The 22903-nt window shown below is 49.2% G+C and overlaps 1 protein-coding gene across 9 annotated transcripts in view; it reads left to right on the forward strand.

Annotated features, from left to right (window-relative positions):
- Window positions 1–414: 414 nt before the first annotated feature.
- CKAP5 (cytoskeleton associated protein 5) overlaps window positions 415–22903 on the forward strand; it is a 334214-nt gene continuing 311725 nt past the window's right edge. For 5 of the 9 annotated variants that reach the window (XM_063944541.1, XM_063944547.1, XM_063944548.1 and 2 more), the window contains exon 1: window positions 415–546. The gene's annotated coding sequence lies outside the window, so the exon portion shown is untranslated. Of the gene's footprint in view, window positions 552–22903 lie in introns of all 9 variants that reach the window. The other 4 variants (XM_063944545.1, XM_063944546.1, XM_063944549.1 and 1 more) reach the window with 2 other exon arrangements.

The following is a 22903-nucleotide window of genomic DNA, read 5'->3' on the forward strand; positions in this document are numbered from 1 at the left end:
GCAGGTCACCCAGCAGCTGCACTGTGTATCACCAACTGTCACATTTTAAAAATCTACATGCAACCTGCAAAACATGAACCGTGTGGGGTCCTGAGGACCGAGTTTGAGAACCTGTGTTAGAGAGTGTGTGTGTATATATATATATATATATATATATATATATATATATATATATATATATATATATATATATCTATCACAAGGATTCAGGGGCAGCACTCTCCAGACTTTTAAGTACTTACAAGTCTGGAAAGTGCCGCCCTGGAATCCTTGTCCACTGACTGACACTGCACCACTGACTGACTGACAGGGTGACACAGCAGCTGAAGCTGAATTCTCAGCTTTTCCTCTGGCCACACCTACTGCGTTCAAACTGGCCAATCAGCGAGTGGCCGTCGCCGTTGCTCAGATAACCAATCAGGTTTAAGGATACTACGCAGTTGACGAGTTCAAACGGGCAGTAGCCGAAAGGTCGCAGAGCCCGGCATCCCGGAGCGCCGGGGATATCGCAATACCGCGGGTGGTACACGGAGCGGCCAGGACCAGGTCAGGTCCGATGATGTTATATATGGGGGTCTCTGTGTGGTCTGGGCCCTGCTGACAGCGGTGGGTGGGAGGGCTGGGATGGCCTAGAGCATAGCGGCTGGTGTGTCCTCATTACAATGGGGGAGATGAGGAAAAGGGCGTCCTGTCTTCTATGTCTTAATGCAGCAGGTACTTGTGTCTGGTGTGCAGGGTGCCTGCTCTATCTGTGGTGTAGTTCCCAGGTATTGCTGGGTGTTTCTGGATATCAACATGGGGTCTGTGCTGTGTAGCCCCCGGAGCTGTGGATCTCTGTGCTGTGACCCTGGGGGTCTCTGTTGTGTAACCCGGCTGCCGTCTGTGCTCCGTAACCGGGGGGGGGGTCTCTGTACTGTGGGACCCTGGAGATGCAGGTCTCTGCGCTGTGTGACCCTGGGGTTGTCTGCGCTGTGTGACGTCTTGTCTGGGGGTCTGTATGCTGTGTAACCCTGGGGCAGTATGGATGGTGGAATGGTTAGCACTAAGGTCATGGTAGATGCTAGAATCAAGTGGGCTAAGGGACCTTTTTCGTAAGGGGGAGGAGTTACGACGCCAAGGGGAGGAGCTAGGCCAGCGGGATAGTTACTCTACTATCCACGCCACCAACTATTACCTTTAGTAATTAGGTGGTAAGCGGAGCGAGCCACCGTGCCCGAAGCGTGGCGAGCGTACTTTTCGGGTACCCTGTTCGCCCGTAGCTCCTCCCCCTGGTGACGTAGCTCCTCCCCTCAATACGTCACAAGGTCCCTTCAGCCACTCCGATATAGAACCAACCCTAAGGTCATGGGTTTGATTCCCACCATGGCTCTAACTGCGTAGTTTGTATATTCTCCCCGTACTTGCGTGGGTTTCCTCCGGGTACTCCGGTTTGCTCCCACACTCCAAAAATATACTAGTAGGTTAATGGTTGGGTCTGTACTCTATTTCTGTTATTTATTTACTGTAATGCAATATTTTGTCCCCTGTACTGTCCTTTGTACGGCGCTGTGAAACACATGTGGCGCCTTATAAATAAAATGTAACAATAAATAATAATAAATTGGAGTGGGAGACGGGACCTTCTGATGTCACTAGGGGAGGAGACATGTCACCAGGGGGAGGAGTTACGGCCGAACAGGGTACCCAAAAAGTACCCTCGCAGGCTCGCTTCGCTCGCCACCTGATTACTAAAGGTAATAGCTGGTGTCGTGGATAGTAGAGGAATTATCCTGCTTGACTAGCTCCTCCACCTTGTGTTGTGGCTCCTCCCCCTGATGTAATTGTACGTTAATTGGCTTCCAACAAAAATTAGCCTTAGTGTGAAGGTGTGTACATGTGGTAGGGAATATAGATTGTAAGCTCCACTGGGGCAGGGACTGATGTGAATGAGCAAATATTCTCTGTAAAGCGCTGCAGAATATGTGTTATAACTGGTTATAAATAATAATAATAATAATAATAATAATAATAATAATAATAATAACAACCCTGGAGATACAGATCTTTGTGCTGTGTAACCTGGGTGGTCTCTACAGCCCCAGTCCCAGGGTGATCCTGGGGCTGGAGAACTTGCCACTGTGTAGTAATGTGAGGACTGTTGCTACAGTGGCCATTTGGCTGCCAGTCTCTTGCCATGCAATGGTATGTCTATACAGAGCCTTTGGTTCCATTTATTTAGGGTAATGCCCATGCTACTTTACATAAATTGTACTGTTTTTGCCGTTAGTCGCACATTTTAGTTGGCAGCCCCATGGAGTTTATTGATCTATCTGGGCTGCGGTATATACATATATGATGGTCGACCATGTTATGGTTGACAGTCATTAGGTCGACCACGACATGGACACATGGTCGACACATGAAAAGGTCGACATGAGTTTTTTAAATTTTTTTTTTTCTTTTGTTGAACTTTTCCATACTTTATGATCCATGTGGACTACGATTGGAACGGTAATCTGTGGCTAGCGGAGCGAAGGCACCATGCCTGAAGCATGGCGAGCGAAGCGGTGCACTAATTGGGGTTCCCAGTCACTTCACAGAAAAATAGACACAAAAAAAGTAATAAAAACCTAGTGTCGACCTTTTCATGTGTCGACCAAGCCAATATTGACTCATAGTGGTCGACCTAATGACTGTCGACCATTCATACCGGCCCCATATATGATCCAGGCATACCATCGCACTTACTTGTATCTATCCCTGTGATGCTGCATTCCCACCTGTACTGGATTGCACTCATGGGCTGGTGTATGCTGCACTACGGGTTGATTTAATTGTTCGTTATGAATGCAGTCTAATGTGTGCGGAAGTTGCACTTACAGCAGCCCTGAGATCATCTACGTATTTAAGTACGCACCCCCTTGGGTCTACAAACAAAAAATAAGATTTTACTTACCGATAAATCTATTTCTCGGAGTCCGTAGTGGATGCTGGGGTTCCTGAAAGGACCATGGGGAATAGCGGCTCCGCAGGAGACAGGGCACAAAAAGTAAAGCTTTTCCAGATCAGGTGGTGTGCACTGGCTCCTCCCCCTATGACCCTCCTCCAGACTCCAGTTAGGTACTGTGCCCGGACGAGCGTACACAATAAGGGAGGATTTTGAATCCCGGGTAAGACTCATACCAGCCACACCAATCACACCGTACAACTTGTGATCTAAACCCAGTTAACAGTATGATAACAGCGGAGCCTCTGAAAGATGGCTTCCTTCAACAATAACCCGAATTAGTTAACAATAACTATGTACAATTATTGCAGATAATCCGCACTTGGGATGGGCGCCCAGCATCCACTACGGACTCCGAGAAATAGATTTATCGGTAAGTAAAATCTTATTTTCTCTATCGTCCTAGTGGATGCTGGGGTTCCTGAAAGGACCATGGGGATTATACCAAAGCTCCCAAACGGGCGGGAGAGTGCGGATGACTCTGCAGCACCGAATGAGAGAACTCCAGGTCCTCCTTAGCCAGAGTATCAAATTTGTAAAATTTTACAAACGTGTTCTCCCCTGACCACGTAGCTGCTCGGCAAAGTTGTAATGCCGAGACCCCTCGGGCAGCCGCCCAAGATGAGCCCACCTTCCTTGTGGAGTGGGCCTTTACAGATTTAGGCTGTGGCAGGCCTGCCACAGAATGTGCAAGTTGGATTGTGCTACAGATCCAACGAGCAATCGTCTGCTTAGACGCAGGAGCACCCATCTTGTTGGGTGCATACAATATAAACAACGAGTCAGATTTTCTGACTCCAGCTGTCCTTGCAATATATATTTTTAATGCTCTGACAACGTCCAGTAACTTGGAGTCCTCCAAGTCACTTGTAGCCGCAGGCACTACAATAGGCTGGTTCAGATGAAATGCTGACACCACCTTAGGGAGAAAATGCGGACGAGTCCGCAGTTCTGCCCTGTCCGAATGGAAAATCAGATATGGGCTTTTGTAAGATAAAGCTGCCAGTTCTGACACTCTCCTGGCCGAAGCCAGGGCTAGAAGCATGGTCACTTTCCATGTGAGATATTTCAAATCCACCTTCTTTAGTGGTTCAAACCAATGAGATTTTAGAAAGTCCAAAACCACATTGAGATCCCACGGTGCCACTGGAGGCACCACAGGAGGCTGTATATGTAGCACTCCCTTAACAAAGGTCTGGACTTCAGGGACTGAAGCCAATTCTTTTTGAAAGAAAATCGACAGGGCCGAAATTTGAACCTTAATAGATCCCAATTTGAGACCCATAGACAATCCTGATTGCAGGAAATGTAGGAATCGACCCAGTTGAAATTCCTCCGTCGGAGCACTCCGATCTTCGCACCACGCAACATATTTTCGCCAAATTCGGTGATAATGTTGCACGGTTACTTCCTTCCTTGCTTTAATCAAAGTAGGAATGACTTCTTCCGGCATGCCTTTTTCCTTTAGGATCCGGCGTTCAACCGCCATGCCGTCAAACGCAGCCGCGGTAAGTCTTGAAACAGACAGGGACCCTGCTGAAGCAAGTCCCTCCTTAGAGGTAGAGGCCACGGATCTTCCGTGATCATCTCTTGAAGTTCCGGGTACCAAGTCCTTCTTGGCCAATCCGGAACCACTAGTATCGTTCTTACGCCTCTTTGCCGTATAATTCTCAATACTTTTGGTATGAGAGGCAGAGGAGGAAATACATACACCGACTGGTACACCCAAGGCGTTACCAGCGCGTCCACAGCTATTGCCTGCGGATCTCTTGACCTGGCGCAATACCTGTCCAGTTTTTTGTTGAGGCGAGACGCCATCATGTCCACCATTGGTCTTTCCCAACGGGTTACCAGCAAGTGGAAGACTTCTGGATGAAGTCCCCACTCTCCCGGGTGAAGATCGTGTCTGCTGAGGAAGTCTGCTTCCCAGTTGTCCACTCCCGGGATGAACACTGCTGACAGTGCTATCACATGATTCTCTGCCCAGCGAAGAATCCTTGCAGCTTCTGCCATTGCACTCCTGCTTCTTGTGCCGCCCTGTCTGTTCACATGGGCGACTGCCGTGATGTTGTCCGACTGGATCAACACCGGTTTTCCCTGAAGCAGAGGTTCTGCCTGGCTTAGAGCATTGTATATTGCTCTTAGTTCCAGAATGTTTATGTGAAGAGACGTTTCCAGGCTCGTCCATACTCCCTGGAAGTTTCTTCCTTGTGTGACTGCTCCCCAGCCTCTCAGGCTGGCGTCCGTGGTCACCAGGATCCAATCCTGTATGCCGAATCTGCGGCCCTCCAATAGATGAGCACTCTGCAACCACCACAGAAGAGGCACCCTTGTCCTTGGAGACAGGGTTATCCGCAGGTGCATCTGAAGATGCGACCCTGACCATTTGTCCAACAGATCCCTTTGGAAAATTCTTGCGTGGAATCTGCCGAATGGAATTGCTTCGTAAGAAGCCACCATTTTTCCCAGGACTCTTGTGCATTGATGTACAGACACCTTTCCTGGTTTTAGGAGGTTCCTGACAAGCTCGGATAACTCCTTGGCTTTTTCCTCCGGGAGAAAAACCTTTTTCTGAACCGTGTCCAGAATCATCCCTAGGAACAGCAGACGAGTTGTCGGCATTAACTGGGATTTTGGAATATTCAGAATCCACCCGTGCTGTTTTAGCACTTCTTGAGACAGTGCTAATCCCATCTCTAGCTGTTCTCTGGACCTTGCCCTTATTAGGAGATCGTCCAAGTATGGGATAATTAATATGCCTTTTCTTCGAAGAAGAATCATCATCTCGGCCATTACCTTTGTAAAGACCCGAGGTGCCGTGGACAATGCGAACGGCAGCGTCTGAAACTGATAGTGACAGTTTTGTACAACGAACCTGAGGTACCCCTGGTGTGAGGGGTAAATTGGAACGTGGAGATACGCATCCTTGATGTCCAAGGATACCATAAAGTCCCCCTCTTCCAGGTTCGCTATCACTGCTCTGAGTGACTCCATCTTGAACTTGAACTTCTTTATGTACAGGTTCAAGGACTTCAGATTTAGAATAGGCCTTACCGAGCCATCCGGCTTCGGTACCACAAAAAGAGTGGAATAATACCCCTTCCCTTGTTGTAGAAGAGGTACCTTGACTATCACCTGCTGAGAGTACAGCTTGTGAATGGCTTCCAAAACCGTCTCCCTTTCGGAGGGGGACGTTGGTAAAGCAGACTTCAGGAAACGGCGAGGTGGATCTGTCTCTAATTCCAACCTGTACCCCTGAGATATTATCTGCAGGATCCAGGGATCTACCTGCGAGTGAGCCCACTGCGCGCTGTAATTTTTGAGACGACCACCCACCGTCCCCGAGTCCGCTTGAGAAGCCCCAGCGTCATGCTGAGGCTTTTGTAGAAGCCGGGGAGGGCTTCTGTTCCTGGGAAGGAGCTGCCTGTTGCTGTCTCTTCCCTCGACCTCTGCCTCGTGGCAGATATGAATAGCCCTTTGCTCTCTTATTTTTAAAGGAACGAAAGGGCTGCGGTTGAAAAGTTGGTGCCTTTTTCTGTTGGGGAGTGACTTGAGGTAGAAAGGTGGATTTCCCGGCTGTAGCCGTGGCCACCAAATCTGATAGACCGACTCCAAATAACTCCTCCCCTTTATACGGCAAAACTTCCATATGCCGTTTTGAATCCGCATCGCCTGTCCACTGTCGCGTCCATAAAGCTCTTCTGGCCGAAATGGACATAGCACTTACCCGTGATGCCAGTGTGCAGATATCCCTCTGTGCATCACGCATATAAAGAAATGCATCCTTTATTTGTTCTAACGACAGTAAAATATTGTCCCTGTCCAGGGTATCAATATTTTCAATCAGGGACTCTGACCAAACTACCCCAGCACTGCACATCCAGGCAGTCGCTATAGCTGGTCGTAGTATAACACCTGCATGTGTGTGTATATACTTTTTCGGATATTTTCCATCCTCCTATCTGATGGATCTTTAAGTGCGGCCGTCTCAGGAGAGGGTAACGCCACTTGTTTAGATAAGCGTGTTAGCGCCTTGTCCACCCTAGGAGGTGTTTCCCAGCGCTCCCTAACCTCTGGCGGGAAAGGGTATAATGCCAATAATTTCTTTGAAATTATCAGCTTTTTATCAGGGGCAACCCACGCTTCATTACACACGTCATTTAATTCTTCTGATTCAGGAAAAACTATAGGTAGTTTTTTCACACCCCACATAATACCCTGTTTAGTGGTACCTGTAGTATCAGCTAAATGTAACGCCTCCTTCATTGCCAAAATCATATAACGTGTGGCCCTACTGGAAAATACGGTTGATTCGTCACCGTCACCACTGGAGTCAGTGCCTGTGTCTGGGTCTGTGTCGACCGACTGAGGCAAAGGGCGTTTCACAGCCCCTGACGGTGTTTGAGTCGCCTGGACAGGCACTAATTGATTGTCCGGCCGTCTCATGTCGTCAAACGACTGCTTTAGCGTGTTGACACTATCCCGTAGTTCCATAAATAAAGGCATCCATTCTGGTGTCGACTCCCTAGGGGGTGACATCCTCATATTTGGCAATTGCTCCGCCTCCACACCAATATCGTCCTCATACATGTCGACACACACGTACCGACACACAGCAGACACACAGGGAATGCTCCTAACGAAGACAGGACCCACTAGCCCTTTGGGGAGACAGAGGGAGAGTTTGCCAGCACACACCAAAAGCGCTATATATAACAGGGATAGCCTTATAATAAGTGCTCCCTTATAGCTGCTTTATATATATCAAAATATCGCCATAAATTTGCCCCCCCTCTCTGTTTTACCCTGTTTCTGTAGTGCAGTGCAGGGGAGAGACCTGGGAGCCGTCCTGACCAGCGGAGCTGTGAGAGGAAATGGCGCCGTGTGCTGAGGAGATAGGCCCCGCCCCTTTTTTGGCGGGCTCGTCTCCCGCTATTTAGTGAATCCAGGCAGGGGTTAAATATCTCCATATAGCCTCTGGGGGCTATATGTGAGGTATTTTTAGCCTTTATATAGGTTACATTTGCCTCCCAGGGCGCCCCCCCCCAGCGCCCTGCACCCTCAGTGACTGCGTGTGAAGTGTGCTGAGAGGAAAATGGCGCACAGCTGCAGTGCTGTGCGCTACCTTTAGAAGACTGCAGGAGTCTTCAGCCGCCGATTCTGGACCTCTTCTGACTTCAGCATCTGCAAGGGGGCCGGCGGCGCGGCTCCGGTGACCATCCAGGCTGTACCTGTGATCGTCCCTCTGGAGCTGATGTCCAGTAGCCAAGAAGCCAATCCATCCTGCACGCAGGTGAGTTCACTTCTTCTCCCCTCAGTCCCTCGTTGCAGTGATCCTGTTGCCAGCAGGACTCACTGTAAAATAAAAAACCTAAGCTAAACTTTTTCTAAGCAGCTCTTTAGGAGAGCCACCTAGATTGCACCCTTCTCGGCCGGGCACAAAAATCTAACTGGAGTCTGGAGGAGGGTCATAGGGGGAGGAGCCAGTGCACACCACCTGATCTGGAAAAGCTTTACTTTTTGTGCCCTGTCTCCTGCGGAGCCGCTATTCCCCATGGTCCTTTCAGGAACCCCAGCATCCACTAGGACGATAGAGAAATATGCAGGATCAACATAATTTGGGGGTGATTCAGTTTTTGTGCTGTGATAATGGATAACTATGCACCCATTAATGGTCATACTTGTTGTGCTTGAAAGCACTACTTCTAAACTAATGTGCACAACAAGAAGTTGTTTGGGCACCCAAATGCCAGACTCTGTGTATTTTTGCTCGCAACTTCAGGAGGCTGCTAGCCGGTATGTGTGCATCTGCGGCACTCGCACCGATCAGAACAATAACTGAATTGATACATTGGGCGTTTATTTAATTATCACAGCATAAGAAGAAAAAACAAACGCTTGATTTGGCCACTGGAGGGGTTGATAAAATTGTTTTGGGCATCTAAAAATCCTGTTTAGATGCCCAAATAATTGTCGCTATTCAATTGATGTTTGTCCGCCCATGCACATTGCGGATGTTGCTGCCAAACAGACCAGGTTTAGCGACCTACAATAACTAAAACATTCTTAACTTCTGCTTTGAGCGTCCAAACTCCCGCTTTGATACCCAAAGTGGACAGTGTGCCCACTTATTTATTATTTATTACTTATTAATAAAAAAAATAAAAAAATATATATATATTATTTTTTTTTCCTTCTTATGTCCTAGAGGATGATGGAGTCCACATTAGTACCATGGGGTAGAGAAGGGTCCACCAGGAGCCATTGGCACTTTAAGAGTTTAGTAGTGTGGACTGGCTTCTCCCTCTGTTTCCCCTCTACCAGACTCTGTTTAAAAAAGTGTGCCTGGAGGATCCGGTCACAGCTAAGGGAGCTCTTAGAGCTTCTTTAGTGGTGGGTTTTGGGGTGTGTGGGTTTTTTTTTTGTGTGATGGGCAATAGCCTCCCTGCTTCAGGGGACTAAGGGGTGGAGGGGAGGAGTGTACAAGCCACTATCTCCGCTGACAGGACACCGAGCTCCTGAGGGTGATTATCGTTGGCCGCCACAGGTGACCGCTCACCCCTGCAGCATGCTGCCAGCCCCTTACAGAGCCAGAAGATTCCAGTGGTGAGTGAGTCACCTGTCCCCCTTGCAAGCGGGGAGCCGGTGTGAAGATGGTGGGAGCGCAGTACGGACTGCACTCCGGCGGCTCAGCGGTATATAGTGTGGCGCTGTGAGGGGCGCCCTGAGCCAGCACTGTACCCTTAACTGGTCAGAAGTCTGTCAGGGACCTCCGGTAACGCTGCCAGCTGAATCCTCAGGCCAGTATAAAGGTATGTGGAGCGGGAAGCAGCACCATGTTTAGGGGGCGAAGTTTCAAAGAGCGGACCCAGCAGCGTTCAGCGCCATTTTCCTGCCTGCAGATTCCTGTGAGAGATGCTGACGGGGAGAGCTGTCCCTCCAAGCAACTCCAGCGGTCCTGTGCGGTACCAGGGGGTTGTAGAGGGGAGGCGAGTCTACATACTGTGTAGTCTATTTAGGTACACCGTAAGCGATGGGTAGTGGAATTTACTCTATTTAAAAAAGCGCTGTGTGTGGGTTGGCTCCAATCTCTTTTGCATTATTGGGGAGGGGGGAAGACTGTCTGTCATTTCCCTGTGGTGTGTGTTGTGGGTGTTTGTACTGTCTCACATAGCCATGTCTAGGGACTTTGTGTCATATGTGCGGAGGAGAATCCCTCCTCAGGAGAACATTCCATGTACACAGGATTGTACTGTCTTGTCTCAGATCCCTGATAATGAGCCTGAGTGGTTATCCTCTATTAAGGGTATGATTGCTCAGATCTCTACTAGAATAGCTTATACTGAGAATGAAACTCTGGTTTTAAAATCTATGGCAGTTTGAAGGGATAGGAACAGAACCTGGCCAAAGTCCCCTAGCATACACTCTCATGGGCCCTACACACTGGCCGATATTTTGAAAGAGATGAACGATCTCGTTCATAAATGAACGAGATCTCGTTCATATCTTTCAGTGTGGAGACTTAAGCGATGAACGATGCGCGTCGGGCACCTCGGCCAGTGAGTAGGGCCCATCAGAAACGTGCCCTTGCCCAGATTATACAACATGACACGGATACCGACTCTGACACGGCAGGCAGTGATGGGCGGCGGGGGGTGGCATCCCTTTGCAAAAGGGGTGCAGTTGATGATTGAGGCCATTAGAGATGTTAAATATTGCTGACACAACACCTGAGCAGGTTGAGGAGGCTTACTTCACTGACAATAAGAGAGCCTCGCTAACCTTCCCTGCATCTAAAGAATTAAACGCTATATTTGAAAAATCCTGGGAAACCCCTGAGAAATTCCAGATCCCAAGAAAGGTTGTTTTTCCCTTCCCGGTCGAGGATCGGAAAAAAAATAAAAAAATAAATAAAAATGGTAAACTCCACCCATAGTTGACGCATCTGTTTCCAGACTGTCAAAGAAGGTGGTTTTGCCTGTCCCTGGATCTACCTCTTTAAAAGAACTAGCTGATCGGAAGATTGACACTACGCTCAAATCCATGTACACGGCTTCAGGGGCCGTGCTACGGCCTACTATTGCCTTTGCATGAATCTCTAAAGCTATAGTAAAGTGGTCGGGCATGTAACTTGAGGAATTGGATACAATGGATAGTATGACGGTTAATTATTTTTACGTAATATACAGGATTCTGTGGGATTCATGGTAGAGTCCATGAAAGACCTGGGTACGATGTCTGCAGGGATATCTTCCATGTCTGTATCAGCTCGCAGAGGACTCTGGCTACGCCAATGGTCGTCCGAGGCGGAATCCAGTAGAAGTGTGGAGAACCTACCCTACACAGGTCAGGCTCTATTTGGGGATGCGTGGATTTCCACGGCAACCGCGGGTAGGTCACCTTTTCTTCCCTCAGTTATGCCTGCTACGAAGAAACCCTTTTCTTCATTTCCATCCCAGTCCTTTCGGACAGCTAAAACAAAAAAGGCCAAGCCTTCTAACACCTTCTTTAGAGAAGGTCGTGCAAAATCCCAAAAACCTGCTACTGCAGGTTCCCAGGACCAGAAGCCTGCTTCTGGTACCTCAAAATCCTCAGCATGACGATGGACCACACAGCCTGGAGGACGGGCCTGGTGGGGGTGAGGCTCAGACGTTCCAGCCACGTCTGGGTGTTGTCCGGCCTGGATCCCTGGGTACAAGATATTGTGTCCCAGGGGTACAGGCTGGAGTTTCAGGAACTCCTGCCTCACCGATTCTTCAAGTTGGGCTTGCCAGCTTTACTGGCACAGGGCTGTCCTAGAGGAAGCCATCCAAAAATTTGAAGTCTCGGGTCTTTGTCCCAGTTCCACCTCATATGCAAAACAAGGGTTACTATTCTTACCTTTTCGTTGTACCAAAACTGGATGGTTCAGTCAGGCCGATTTTGAACTTGAAATCGTTAAACCCTTATCTGAGGGTGTTCAAATTCAAAATGGAGTCTCTGAGAGTGGTGATCTCAGGTCTGGAGGAGGGGGAATTCCTGGTATCCCTTGATATCAGGGATGTGTACCTCCACATTCCGATTTGGCCGCCACATCAGGCTTATCTCTGATTCACCCTGCTAGACTGTCACTATCCGTTCCAGGCACTGCCTTTTGGCCTGTCCATGGCACCGAAGGTGTTTACTAGGGAGGGCAATCCCGGGCCATTTTTCCAATCCCGGGGATTGAGATATATTATATAGAGATATAGATAGAGATAGATAGAGATAGATATAGACACATACACTCACACTCTGCTTCAGGGGATAAAGTGCCCTCAGTGATGGAAGCAATGGGATAAATTAATGCTGCAGCACTCTGAGTCGTTTAAACATCAAAGGTGATGTGATTTTTCCAATACACCTTTGAGGTTTAAAAGACTCAGAGTGCTGCAGCATTAATTAATTCTTTATATATATATATATATATATATATATATATATATATATATATATATATATATATAATAATATAATACTCACTATGGAATAGAGGGGTCCAGAGGCAGGCAGCAGAGCAGCGTAGCGTGAGTATCACTCACAGTCCACCTGCTTTAGAGTCCTTGTTACTTTAAAATTATGGAGGGCTGGTAGGCGCATTGGAGGGCGGATGTGGGAGAAGGAGCGGCCATAGCTGGAAAGGGGCTGTGCAGTGCGACATCGCTGACGTCACGCCGCACACAGCAGGGCAGCGTCTGAGGCTGAGCCGATCACTAGTGCTCAGCGGCGCTGCCCGGTCAAGAATCAATAGTGCGCATGCGCACGTGAATCCCGGGATTGAAGGCTCCAATCCCGGGATTCAAATCCCGTCATTTTTGGCCTCAAATTCCGCCGATCTCTATCCTGGGATTGGCCACCCTAGTGTTTACCAAGGTGATGGCAGAGATGATGGTTCTCCTCTGCAGACAGGGAGTGAACATTATTCCGTACCTGGACGATCTGCTAATAAAGGCAGTGTCCAGGGAGAAGTTGTTGCAGTCCATTGCTCTCACGACTCGACTGCTCAGGGATCACTGGTGGATCCTGAACCTTCCAAAGTCACATTTGGAACTGACACTGAGATTGTCTTTCCTGGGAATGATCCTCGACACGGATGTGCAGAGGGTGTTTTTACCGATGGAGAAAGCGTTGGTGATGCAATCAATGGTCCGGGATGTCTTGAAGCCTTCCCGGGTATCGGTTCATCAGTGCATTCGCCTTCTGGGGAAGATGGCTGCCTCCTATGAGGCTTTACAGTACGGACAATTTCATGCTCTGTCCTTCCAACTGGATCTCCTGGACAAGTGGTCGGGATCTCATCTCCACATGCACCAGAGGATACGTCTGTCGCCGAAAGCAAGGATTTCACTCCTCTGGTGGCTGCAAATGCCTCACCACCTGGAGGGCCGCCGGTTCGCGGTTCAAAACTGGATCCTTCTAACCATGGATGCAAGTCTCCGGGGGTTGGGGCGCAGTCACCCAAGGGGAAACCTTCCAAGGAAGGTGGTCATGTCTGGAATCCGTGCTTCAAATAAACATTCTGGAACTATGAGCCGTGTACAATGGTCTAATCCAAGCAGCCCATCTTCTGCGAGATCAGGCCATTCAGGTACATAGTGTTCACTCTAGGAGTGAAAAGGGGCAGGGCGCTGGACTCCGGGGGCACATGTGCGCGCAAGTGGCCGAAACGGGGCGCGGCCACGCAAATTGGGGTGTGTGGCCACGCCTACGTCATTTTAGGGGGCGGTGCGACCCACAGACGCTACTATAGAGAGCGTCTGTGGCCGGCGACTTCACTGTTGGGGGCGTGCCCAGCACCTCCGTCGGTGCTGGGCTTCCCCCGGCCCTCTCCCAATGCGTGAATGGATGCCGCACGCATGCGCACGGCATCTATACACGCCGGGAGGGCAGGAAGCGGACAGCTGTTCTAGCAGGGCGGGTTTTGCCTGCTAAAAAACGGACAGGGCGTGGCGCCCTGCTAAAACAGCCTAGAGTGAACACTAGGTACAGTCGGACAATATAACGACGTTGGCCTACATCAACCGACAGGGAGGAACAAAGGGCAGAGCTGCTATGTCAGAGATAACAAGAATCCTCCTATGGGCGGAAAATCACGCATGGGCGCTGTCTGCCATCTTCCTTCCGGGAGTGGACAACTGGGACGCGGACTTCCTCAGCAGACACGATCTCCATCCAGGAGAGTGGGGCCTCCATCCGAAGTGTTCGCAGAGGTGACAAGTCTTTGGGGTGTACCTCAAATAGACACGATGGCCTCACGTCTCAACAAGAAGCTTCGGAGGTCCTGTTCCAGGTCAAGAGACCCACAGGTGGTGGCAATGGATGCCCAGGCATATACTGAACATTGCTGGGGCGAGCCATGTCTGCTGCGTGACATCGCACGCAGCTGATGCAACCCAAAACATGGCAGGTAACCACACCTGCCATCCCAGCTAGGCTGCGCAGGCAGGGAGCTACTCAATGGGTGCGAAAGCATTGCCCCCGTGCAATGCTTTTGCACCTGTGTGCAGGGAATGGGGTAGGGCCTGACATGTGGGGTAGACTAGCCCTGTGCTGGGTATCACCACCCGCATGTCAGAATCTGATCGTAGGTGTGGTAATTTTAGCACATTTACGATCGGCTCTGAATCACCCACTTTGTCCCGACTGGATGCCCAAAGCAGGGAGTTTAGCCGATTGAGGCAGCTAAATGTGAATTGCTCGATGGGTGCCCAAATAGACTGGGTTTACCAGTGAATATTGGTTAGTCCCCACAACGCAAAAAGTCTTGTCTGGGCGCCCAAACAGGACACTTTCAGCACATTTCTGCTCGCTACTTCAGGAGGCTGTAAGCAGGAATGTCTGCTCGTGGTGAGCGCTCCCAGATGACAGAACAGTTGAATTGCTGCTGTTGGGGTGCCACCTAGCGGCCGGCGCCTGAAAGACAATTGAATTGCCCCCTGTGTTGTAATTGTGAAGTGTGCATATTAAAATATCCTGAATTAAAATTATTTAGAAGTTGTATTCAATTGAAAAAAAAAAGTTATTTAGATGTTTTTATATGCATTGTATGCTGAAACGGGCTTTAATAATCTAAAGCTGAGTACGCACTAAACAGATGTCATTCGACCGTACATCTGTAGGAACTTGGTGGGGGTGTTCACCTGATATGTCTGTGATTGACCATGTTCAGACATATTGCGTCGTTCCTGTAGCACAGTTGATGGCAGTATATTTGTATGCCTAGCTGTGTATAGGGGTGACCCGCCGTCCGCCCGTACACTAGCTGCAAGGACTGACATCACAGCTGGCCAGGCAAATTGTGACGTCTGGCCTAACATATCGAGCTGCCAGTTGGTGTGTATGCTTAGGTAATTGGCCGCTTTGTCGCCCAGGTGTGTAACCAGCCTAACGCATGTTCTGAGGCATACTTCATTTGTCATGGTTACAGTGGTAAACACTTTGCCTTGGGTATTTATTGTGGCAGTAGGCTTGGATCTCATGGAGGTGAGTCAAAACGAAGGTTATGCTACTTAGGGGTATATTCAGTAAGAGTCTGATCCATTCCAACATGCAGTTGTCGGAATGGATCAGACAACCCCTATTCAATGGACGGCCAAATCTGACTGTCGGATTTGGCCGTACGCAGGGTCCTGTCAGGCCGCTGCTTTCAGCGGCTGCACTGACAGCAGCTGCCAGGGGAGCAGAGATCGGCGGCCGTGAGCGGGAGGGGCTGGCTGCGGGGGACGTGTGGAGCGGCAAGGAGGGGGTGCTGCAGGGAGAGAGGTGCCTGCGGGCGGTGGGGGTAGCAGATCAGCGGGAAGGGCTGGCTGAGGGTGAACATGGCGGGGGAAGGCGCTGCAGGGAGAGAGGTGCCTAGCCGGGGGAAGGCCAGCACCTCTCTTCCTGCTGTATGTCTTCTCCACGGCCGCAGATATGTCCCCCTGCTGGCCGTCGATCTCTGCTCCTCAGCCACCCGCAGCATTGCTCGTCTCCTCAATCCGACTTGTTTTCAAGTCGGATTGAGTTTGTTGGAAAGGGGGCCAAAACCTGCCGGGTTTGACCCCATTTCCGACAGAAGCATGTGGATCGGCGTCTATTTCGCCGATCAACGTGTTTTCCGACAAGTCGGGAATTCCTGACTTGTCGGAAAAAATCAGCCTCTGTTGAATAGGTCGAAACCCCTTCCAACCTATTTCTGTCGGAAGCTGCTGTCTTTCTGACAAGACGGCAGCTTCCGACGGTTATTGAATACACCCCTTAATGGTAAAAGTATGCACACAGGATTTCTATGAAAGGCCTGCAAGCTAACCGACTTAAAGGGGCTGATTCAATTGTTTTGGGCATACGTTGTTCCAGTCTAAATGGGTTTGTTGAGATGCCAAAACAGTGGTCACAATTAAATTGTGCTTGGGCACTCATTCATGTTGCGCCAAAACAGACAGGTTTTAGCTGTCTAAACCCATCTAAAGTCCTGCTTTGAGCATCCAGACTCCCGGCTTAGCACTAGTTTCTTCTCGCACTTCAGTAGGCTGCGAGAAGAAATGTCACCACCACAACTGAATTGTTCCTTTTTTTTTTTGGCCCCCTAGTGGTAGACGTGCATAAAAACTATTGAATCTTCCCTAAAGTGGGTGGATTCCATGATCTGTTTTTGCTGGAAATCGCACTAATTTTTATTTGTAATTCAATTCCCACATCGGTTATTCATTATTATTTTTTTTTAACGGGTGAAAAGCATAAAATACTGAGACCGTGGAAGACTTTTGATACACACCTCCCAATGAATAATTATGCACTTGCGGGGGTTTAAATAGTATAATTTAGCCAATAAAGACTTTTATCTGGTGACTCTTTAAAAACAAGAAGGGTAAATGATGTGGAACGTGATTTATTGATGGGAGATGGGTTTTTGAATTTGCAGATAGGAGGGTTTTGTTTGTTCCACCCCCTTTCCCCCCCCAAACCAAATTAACACTGCGTTTCCCAGGTGCTCACATTGCAGAAATAAGCCGCTATGTACGCAATTTAACTTATACAAAATTGTCCCTTAATATGATCACCCCAGAGTAGCGTATGACCTCATATCTCCAGGTCTTGGGTAACCTTTAAAGCTGGATGTCCTTTAAAGCTGTATTACTACCTGTGTGGGTTCCCCCCCCCCCCCCCCCAAACACTGCCTATAACATGGCAGTTGGAAGCAGATTGGCTGGAACTTTCATTCTCCATGGCTAAAGTTAGGTACACACTATACAATTATTGGTCCGACTTGCCAATAATTGGAAGGACGACCAACGTTATTGTTTAGCGTGTACGAACGATTGTGTTGGCGTTTCGCTCATAGGGGTCAATTCGGCAACTTCTGAATAACGCCGGGAATTAGCTCCCGACGCTATTCAATTCAGCTGCTAGTTACCCGCAATTGTCGGGAATTCTTCTCTCATCCCCGGGGATGAGAGTAGAAACCCGACAAAAGTGCTGCTTCGCGGCCGGCACGAGGCTGATTCTGTCGGGAATCTGCCTCGGCCCGGGGAGTTAAGTCGGAGAATGCCCGTTCTCCCGACAATTCAACCTGTTTAGTCGGCGAGAACTGGACATCGCCGACTTAACTGGAGCTGAATTGAATAGCGTCGGGAGCTAATTCCCGGCGCTATTCATAAGTTGCCGAATTGAATTGACCCCATAATTTGGGAAAATCTTGCCAACACATGAACAATTGCTTTTCTGGTGTTTAGCCCCAAACCAAAAATATCTGCCACAATCTCCAGATATTGGGGGTAATTGAGAGTTGATCGCAGCAGCAAATTTGTTAGCAGTTGAGCAAAACCATGTGGGCGATTCTGAGTTGATCGCACGTAGCAACTTTTTGCTGCTCGTGCGATCAACTAGACGCCGCCTATGGGGGAGTGTATTTTAGCATAGCAGCGCTGCGATCGCTTGTGCATCCCTGCTATGCAAAAAAAGTTTTGTGCAGACCAAGACTAGCTCTGCAGTTACGTACCCAGGCCCTCATTCCGAGTTGTTCGCTTGCTAGCTGCTTTTAGCATCCGTGCAAACGCTAAGCCGCCGCCCTCTGTGAGTGTATCTTAGCTTAGGAGAAGTGCGAACGAAAGGATCGCACAGTGGCTACGAAATTATTTTATGCAGCTTCAGAGTAGCTCCAGACCTACTCCTAGCTTGGGATCACTGCAGACTATTTAGTTCCTTTTTTGACGTCACGAACACGCCCTGCGTTCGGCCAGCCACGCCTAAGTTTCCCCAGGAACGCCTGCGTTTTTATTTGACACGCCTGCGTTTTCTCATACGTCCTAGAGGATGCTGGGGATGCTTCAAGAACCATGGGGTATAGACGGGGGATCCGCAGGAGACATGGGCACTTTAAGACTTTGGGTGTGAACTGGCTCCTCCCTCTATGCCCCTCCTCCAGACTCCAGTTAGATTCTGTGCCCAGTGAGACTGGATGCACACTGAGGAGCTCTCCTGAGTTTCTCTAAAAAGACTGTTAGGTTTTTTTATTTTCAGGGAGAAATGGTGATTGATTACCTTAATGAACCCTTAATTTAAGTAAAGTATGGGTGTAGTGGATAAAAATGTATGGAGCAAGTAGACGATTTGTGGTCCTTTGTTGGACGAATGCAATGATATGGAGACAAAATGTACTTGTATTGTAAACAGGTACTGCTGTACCACTTTATTATGATCAGGCTGGCTAAAGAAATGCCATTGGTAAGGATGAGTACTTGATGGCAACGATGATATTATTACCAGTGTCTCTCTCAGTTATGAAATAAGTCCAGGTTGCGGCGTCCCGCACCTTTGGTTATTTCAGTCTCTATTTACACTGCCTATATCATCGTTGCCATCAAGTACTCATCCTTACCTATGGCATTTCTTTAGCCAGCCTGATCATAATAAAGTGGTACAGCAGTACCTGTTTACAATATAAGTACATTTTGTCTCCATATCATTGCATTCGTCCAACAAAGGACCACAAATCGTCTACTTGCTCCATACATTTTTATCCACTACACCCATACTTTACTTAAATTAAGGGTTCATTAAGGTAATTAATTAATTAAGGCAACTGGATTGAGCGCAACACTATTTCCACCATTTCTGTAGCTTGCATCAGGTTAGTCACCTGAAAGTGTAGCAGCTCGTCCGCACATTAGATCCCAGTGTGCAGATAATTTCATATTTATTATTTTCAGGGAGACCTGCTGGCAACGGGCTCCCTGTGTCGTGGGACTGAGGGGAGAGAAGCAGACCTACTTCTGTGAGTTTCAAGGCTCTGCTTCTTAGGCTACTGGACACCATTGGCTCCAGAGGGTCTGATCGCTAGGTACGCCTAGATCAGGGGTGGCCAACCAGTCAGTGACAAAGAGCCAAAAAACCTTGTTAGGTACGTCAAAGAGCCGACATCGAGCCGATGGCGCGCATGCAAAAATGGAATGTGGCCTCGTGCCTGCTAGACCACACTCCTGGTATAAAATACATTGAAAAAGCCAGAATGACATAAAATACATTTTTTTTTAAAGCCAGATCCATTGAAAAAAGCCATTTTCACAAAAAATAATTGAAAAAGACAGATTCACATAATAAACTTCAGCTCCCCATGTGTCACTCCAGCCATGTGTCACTACTGCCAAGACCCTGCTGTGTCACTCCAGCCAGCTCCCCCATGTGTGACTCCTGCTACCACCCTCCTATATCACTCCAGCCAGCACTCTCATGTGTCACTCCTGCTACCACCCTCCTATGTCACTCCAGCCATATCTCCCATGTGTCACTACTTCCAGCACCCTCCCACGTCGCTCCTGCCAGGACCCTCCTGTGTCTCTCCAGCCAGCTCTGCCATGGGTCACTCTAGCCCACCCTCATATATCACTACAGCCCACCCATCAACTCGTGCCATTGCAGCAGTCCCTAATGTGTCCTCTGTTTGCTTGTGGGTGTCTCACCTCTAGTATCTGACACCTTCAGTTTTCAGTCCCTGTAGTGCTGCTGCGTGTCTGGCTGGAGTGCAGCGGTTTCTGTATCTGTTGTGGTCACATGATTTAGAGTGTTGGGAGCCACATTTGAATAAAGAAAGAGCCACATGCGGCTCGAGCCACAGGTTGGCCACCGCTGGCCTAGATGCTCGTTCCCGGAGCCGCGCCGTCACCCCCCCTTGCAGAGCCAGAAGACAGGTGAGTAGAAGATCAGAAGACTTCAGTGACGGCGTTTGAGGTACCGCGCAGCGGCCGTGCTGCGCGCCATGCTCCCACACACACAGCGGCACTACAGGGCGCAGGGGGGGTGCCCTGGGCAGCATAAACCTCAATAAATAGACTGGCAAAAGAGGCTTACAGTGCCTGGGCATTAAAACCAGACCCCAGCCAGTATAAAGATTTAAAAAATAGCGGGGCTGAAGCGCGCCGTTAAGGGGGTGTGGCTTAGCCCTCACAGCTCTAATCTGCGCCATTTTCTCTTCACAGAGCTGCAGAGACGCTGGTCCTGACCTCCTACACTGCTGTACAAGTAACAGGGTGCAAAACGGGGGGGGGACGACAGTAATTTGGTGCTGTTTTATTAGTATAAAAGCGCTAACAGGTCTGAGGCATTATTTTAATTGTTTTCAGTAACAAATTAGGCGCTGGGTTGTGAGCTGGCAAAACTCCCTCTATTTCTCTAACAGGCTTTGCTGCGGGTCTGTCCCCCCCTATAGGACCAGTGTGGTTGTGGGTGTTGATACGCATGTGTCGACATGGCTGAGTGCTCTTCCAAGGAGGAAGCTGGAGTGGGGACAGAAAAGACTGGAAGTGACCGTGTCCGCATTTTGAATGCAAATGCGGCTTGGTTCAATAAGAGATTAGATAAATCTGAGTCTCAGAACCAGACATGGAGAAAATCCATGGAGGATGCATTATCACAAGTTCGGACCCCCTTGGGGTCAAAAAAGCTTTAATTTACCCAGATAGCGGATACAGATACCGACACGGACTCTGATTCCAGTGTCGACTATAGTGAGGCCAGATTGAATCCTAAACTGGCTAAGAGCATTCAGTACATGATTGTGGCGATAAGACTTATTACATATCACGGAAGACCCTGCTGTTCCTGATACTAGGGTCTGTATGTTTAAGGGAAAGAAACCTGAGGTGACGTTTCCTCCCTCTCATGAACCTGAACGCTCTTTGAAAAAGCTTGAGAAAATCCTGACAAGAAGTTACAGGTTCCCAAGAGAATTCCGGTGGCATATCCGTTCCCCTCTGGGGACAGGGAAATGTGGGAATCAACCCCCACAGTGGACAAAGCTCTATCACGTCTGTCCAAAAAGGTGGCGCTTCCGTCTCCTGACACGGCAGCCCTAAAGGATCCTGCGGATCGTAAGCAGGAAAATACACTAAAATCCATTTGTCACTGCTGGTACGCTGCTCAGGCCTGCCGTTGCATCGGCATGGGTGAGTAGCGCTATTGAAAAGTGGGCAGATAACTTGTCATCTGATATAGATACCCTGGACAGGGATAGCGTTCTTTTGACACTGGGTCATATCAGGGACGCTGCAGCCGGGTGGTATTCTGTATGCCGGCGGTCGGGCTCCCGGCGCTCAGTATACTGGCGCCGGGAGCCCGACAGCCGGCATACCGACACTTATTTTCCCTCGTGGGGGTCCACGACCCCCATGGAGGGAGAATAAAATAGTGTGGCGCGCGTAGCGTGCCCGCAAGGGGCTCATTTGCACTCGCCACGCTGTCGGTAAGCCGGCGGTCGGGCTCCCGGCGCCGGGATGCTGGTCGCCGGGAGCCCGACCGCCGGCCAGCCGTAGTGAACCCGCTGCAGCCTACCTAAAGGAAGCTGCGAGGGATATTGGCCTTTTGGGATCAAGGGCCAATGCCATGATAGTCTCGCCTAGGAGGGCATTGTGGATTCATCAATGGAATGCTGATGCTGACTCTAAGAAGGCTATAGAGTCTCTGCCGTATAAAGGTGGTGTCTTGTTTGGTGACTGCCTCGCTGACCTGGTATCTACGGCTACCTCGGGTAAGTCATCATTTCTACCTTATGTCCCTGCACAACAAAAGAAAACGCACCACTATCAGATGCAGTCCTTTCGGCCCAATAAATACAAAAAAGGATGAGGGTCTAACTTCCTTGCTACAAGAGGAAGGGGAAAAACGTCACAGGCTGTGGCAAGTTCCCAAGAGCAGAAGTCCTTCCCGGCTTCTACCAAATCCACCGCATGATGCTGGGGCTCCTCTGCGGGAGTCCGCACCGGTGGGGGCACGTCTCCCAACTCTTCAGTCAGGTCTGGGTTTCGCTTGGCCCTGGATCCTTGGGTATTAGAAATGGTAGCCCAAGGGTACAAATTGGAGTTTCAAGATGTGCCCCCTCACCGATTCCCCCCCCCCCCCCCCCCCCCCCCCCCCCAAATCTGCCTTGCCAGCTTCTCTTCCAGAAAGGGAGGTAGTATGTGCTGCAATACTAAAGCTGTGTCAAAATCAAGTCATTGTCTCGGTACCCCCGTCACAACAGGGGGAAGGCTTTTATTCGAGCCTGTTCGTGGTCCCGAAGCCGGATGGCTCAGTCGGACCAATTCTGAACCTAAAATCCCTCCATTTCTATCTAAAAAAAAAATTCATATTCAAGATGGATTCTCTCCGAGCAGTGATCTCCAGTCTGGAGGAGGGGGATTTTATGGTGTTGGTTGACATAAAGGATTCCTACTTAAACGTCCCCATATATCCTCCACATCAGGCTTATCTGAGGTTTGCTGTTCAGGATTGTCATTACCAATTTCAGACGTTGCCGTTTGGTCTGTCCACGGCTCCAAGGATTTTCACCAAGGTTATGGCGGAAATGATGGTTCTCCTGCGCAAGCAGGGAATCAATTATCCCGTACTTGGACGATCTCCTGATAAAGGCGAGATCTAAGGAGCAAT

The sequence above is a fragment of the Pseudophryne corroboree genome, chromosome 11, assembly GCF_028390025.1.
Source record: "Pseudophryne corroboree isolate aPseCor3 chromosome 11, aPseCor3.hap2, whole genome shotgun sequence".
Classification (NCBI taxonomy): domain Eukaryota; kingdom Metazoa; phylum Chordata; class Amphibia; order Anura; family Myobatrachidae; genus Pseudophryne; species Pseudophryne corroboree.